The sequence below is a fragment of the Prosopis cineraria genome, unplaced genomic scaffold, assembly GCF_029017545.1.
Source record: "Prosopis cineraria cultivar Desert tree isolate PC_DT_omini unplaced genomic scaffold, ASM2901754v1 PC7, whole genome shotgun sequence".
NCBI classification, from domain to species: Eukaryota; Viridiplantae; Streptophyta; class Magnoliopsida; order Fabales; family Fabaceae; genus Prosopis; species Prosopis cineraria.
In genome coordinates this window covers 10,629,436-10,633,836 of record NW_026555338.1, presented here as the reverse complement: position 1 = coordinate 10,633,836, position 4,401 = coordinate 10,629,436, and the positions used below count along the sequence as shown (strand labels likewise).

The following is a 4,401-nucleotide window of genomic DNA, read 5'->3' as shown; positions in this document are numbered from 1 at the left end:
GTTAACCCCCCTCTCCTATCTCTCTCCCTTACATGTCATCTACCCCTCCCTTCCTCTTTAGATTCATCTCAACCTATCTCTCCCCTACGTCTCTCATCATCTTTACCTCCCTCCTTCCCTCCCTCCCTCTTCACTCCCAACATCGAGCATCCCTTTTAGGAATTAGTGGTTGATGGGGAATTCTATGCTTGTCACCTAGTGGATTTTACTCCTACCTAAACTCGTTTGTGACTTCAAGATCTTGCTTATCACCCCATCTACAGATCACTCTCATCCACACTTGTCACGCTTTAGGATTTTCCTTCTCTAATCTTGAAATCCATACCAATTTCTTTCTTTAGGTTGTGGGGTAGTGATATTGCAAACAAAGGATTAAGACCTAGAAACATTATCAGAGCTGATGGAAGGTCTAACTGAGTTTTTTAAAAAAAAAATTAGATTCTAGATTTGTGTTTTCTGATGGTGGTCAATAGTTGTCACGCCCCAAAATAGAGGGTGACCGGCACGGGTGTGAACCATTCTCATATTCCCGTAAGCCTCCAAATGAACATTTATTTCATTTCATTTTTTTTCATTTTTCATAAGAAAGCGTCGACATATTTGTAAAAATTTTGGCAGAACCTCCCCTGTAACTAAGATCTTCCGAAAATTTTACAACAAAAATTTTTACAACTAACAGTATAAGTCAGGAGCATAGCTCCTTCCAGCCAGCAACCAATATACAGGCAAAAATAAGATTCATCAACAACCTATGTGGAGCATCTACTCTTTCTTTCAATTCAAAAAGACATACAATTTATATATTTACATTAAAGTGGCAATACCAATTAAAAAGATCCACCCACTGTAGCTAGTTGCCATTTTTGAGGTCGTTGGTGGAATTGGCATCAGCTAACCAATCTGAGGCCAAATAAATTTTTTCCCAGTGAATAGCATTCCCATGATAAAGTTTTTAAAATTTAAATTGACAATCTCTAATAATGGTGTCAAGAAATTGAAAGTAATTTCACCAAAATTTATAAGCATGTAAGTCATAATCATTTTTGTAAAATAAGAATGAAGTGAAAACAATTTATGTTATCGTGCTAAAAGAAGTCAATCTGCTCTCATAGAACTCAAAACAATACCAATTATTCATCAAAATCAGGTAAATTTTGAAAATGCATATTAATTAACATTCAAATTTCTGAGAACTCAACAGAACAAGTTACAAACGTGAACATATAGTTCACGAGGGTAAATAACCAAACGCGGCTTATGCCACGAAAACAAACGTGGACACATCAATCTACGAGGGTAAGTAAACAAATGCAGCTTAAGCTACGAAACAAACGTGGACATACAGCCCACGAGGGTAAGTAACCAAATGCGGCTCAGGCCACGAAATCAAACGCGGGTACGAAGCCCACAAATACCAAACGTGAGAATAAAACTCACGGAACAAACTAGCTAGTATTTAACCACAGCGCGCTACGGGCTAACGGAACTGCCGTTAGCAGCAGGGTTCTGTATAGAGTTCTCTTAGAAATCCCGTTTCAAACATGCAAGAGAAATAATCATTTTTGAAGTCAAACTTTCATTCTCAAGATCAAATTCGCATGAATTACTTCAGATATATGAAACCATATTGATACATCATAACGAATGTACAAACTTGTACTAAGTGTAATCAAGAGATTTTTTAAAACTCAATAGGCCAAGGTGCCTTTATCAATATTAAAAATATATTTCTTGAGAAAGAACACGAATCATAATACGATTATTCTATATCATTATTTCAAAATTTCTAAAACTAACATGATTCATAAAAATGAAATATTTTAATAAAAGATTTTCAATGAATGCTCATAAGGAATGCTATTCACTTACCTGTTGAAGTTCTAACTCCTGAAAGTATTCTTCTTTTAAGTCTTTTCAGGGTCTTGTTCTTCCACACACCCTATAAAATATAAATATATACAATTTTAATTTATAACACAACCTTCACTAACCACCATTAAAATCTCAAAACCCAAATTTATAATTTAAAGTTAATTCAAGCATTATCATTAATTTCTCTTACTTTCTTCATAAAACTTTAACCATGCCATAATATTTCCTTGGAATAGGAGTTTTCTCCCAATCTTTGCATCATTTACCTTAGGTGCATTACTTCTACCTCTTCAATTTTAAGCCTTTAATCATTCACCAAAAATTAAACAAACTCTAAATATACACATGATTGTGTGCAAGCCCATAATTAAATTCCTTTACAAAGCTACAAGAGACTTCCTAAACCAATAATTCCCAACAATAATTAGAAGTCAAAATTTTTTAATTCCTCATAAAAGACCTTCAATGACATCTCATAAGTACTAACAATATATCCAAGGTTGTCTCTTTTGATTTCAGTCCAGATTTTTTTTTTCCGGTCATGGCAGCAATATAGAGCACACACAGATTCCTAGTTTCTATAATACCCCAGCTACTCACACGCCCATATTTATGAGGAAAAAGGAAGAGATTGAAGCTTCTAACCTCCAATGAATCAACACGCACAGACAGAGGAAAGAGAACGATGATGAACAGTGAAGAAAACTACCGCCATGAATGAAGAAGAATAAGCTCAGCAATAAATAGAAAATGAATCCAAAAGGAAGAGATCTTTGCTCACCCAAATCTTTTATACCCACGCGAACCAGGAGCTAAGAGAAAGAAAAACTTTTCATTCTTGAATCAGCAGCAGAGGGGATGGACGAACAACAAGAACTTAAAAAAAAATCACAGCTGAGGTGAGCAAACAAGCAGAGCTTCAACGGCGGCTACACGAACGACGTTGTTGGCTTCGGTGGAGGAGGAAGAAGGTAGCTTCAGTTGAGAGGCATAGCAAAACGTCGGTGCTCTCAAAGCTCTTCTCTGGTCCAGATCCATCGAGAAAGAAGAAAGAAAGAGTTTTAAAAAAAATCTGATGAAACCAATGGTAATATGGTAATTTTGCATGACCAGAAAAATAAAAAAAAATTTTAACTCTTCTTTTGTACTCTTCCGGATTCGAACTGGGGACCTGTTATATGAAGCCTTCCTCAGCTGCCACTAGACCAAGTCTCTGACTTGCTATATTTATCCCAAAAACTAATATAAACCCACTTTAAGTAAGTTACCCTATATATATATTTATTTATTTATTCAGTTTAAATTTTGTTAGGGTTATTACAATAGTGGTTTAATTGCCTTTTATTTTTCTTTGATTTTGTTGATGGATTTTGATTGCTGTTGAGAAACTATGTTTGTATCATTGCTTATAGATTGTACTCTTTAAATATTTTGATTTTGATTTCTAGCTTTACTTTTGATAGTAGTTCTTTTGTTCTCTGACGTGGGTGAATTTTTGGCTTGATTGCTATGGATGAATTTTGATAGTGGTTTTTGATTTTTGGGATTGATTTGGGTAGTTTTGAATTTGAATTTAAATCTTGATTTCCCCTTCTCCACTCTTCAATTCTCAGTTCTTGGTCACAGCCATGGTAGATGTTGATATGGATATCGCACCTGGATAGCTGAATAAGGTTTTGGGTTTTTTTTTTCTTGCTTTTGATTTCTAGGTTTGTTAGTTATATAATTGTTAAACTTGTGTTTGATTGAGTATTTATCTAGGTTATCTTGCTCAATTCTTTCATTTGATTTTTTATTTTTGGTTTTGTTGATTTTTAGATTTATTCAATCTTGTTCTTTGATCACATCACAATCCCAAATTCCTTGTTTTGTTTTCAATCAAGTTTTATTTTTGGGTTTGGAAGTGAAGAGGTAGATGGGGAGATAATGAGAAGTGCAGAGGGAGAGTGAAGACTTTAATGAGGAGGAGAAAGAGACGGGGTAAAATGATGATAAGTTGCAGCAGTTGGATAGGCTGGCACCCAAGAGGGGGGTGAATTAGGTGACATTAAAAATTTCTTAAAAGGTTAAAGAGTAGGAAAGACTTGTGCAAGGAGGAAAGAGATAATATATATGAGATTTATACTGGTACAGCCTAAAACTTGGTCTACGTTTAGTCCTCAAGATTATACTTGAGATTTCCAACTAAAAATCACAAGTTTCAATGGGTGCTTGCAACCATAGTATAACTCACAAGACTTAACTTGTCTTGATGCATAAAAAAACTTTGCTATAATCCAACAAGTTGTTACAATCACTTAGAAAACACTTTTTCAAGTTTTTAGTTGAAGAATAAGACTTTCATAGAAAAACTCTTTTTAAGAGTATATAGATTACAAATGAAAACTTAGAAACTTGTGAGAGATTTTTTACAAACTTTATTAAAAATGATAAGTGAATACTATATTTTAATGCACAATTGATAGCTTTTTAGAATGTTTAAAAGATGAATAGTTCACTCAAAGATCATAATTCTTATTCTAGACTTGA

The 4,401-nt window shown here is 34.1% G+C and overlaps 1 long non-coding RNA gene across 1 annotated transcript; it reads right to left on the bottom strand.

Annotated features, from left to right (window-relative positions):
* Positions 1-538: 538 nt before the first annotated feature.
* On the bottom strand, positions 539-4,109 carry LOC129314926 (uncharacterized). The gene is made up of 4 exons (XR_008594325.1): positions 2,654-4,109; positions 2,518-2,577; positions 1,870-1,939; positions 539-900 (listed from the first exon to the last, which is right to left on the bottom strand). It is a non-coding gene; the product is annotated as an uncharacterized LOC129314926 (long non-coding RNA).
* Between the last annotated feature and the right edge of the window lie 292 nt (positions 4,110-4,401).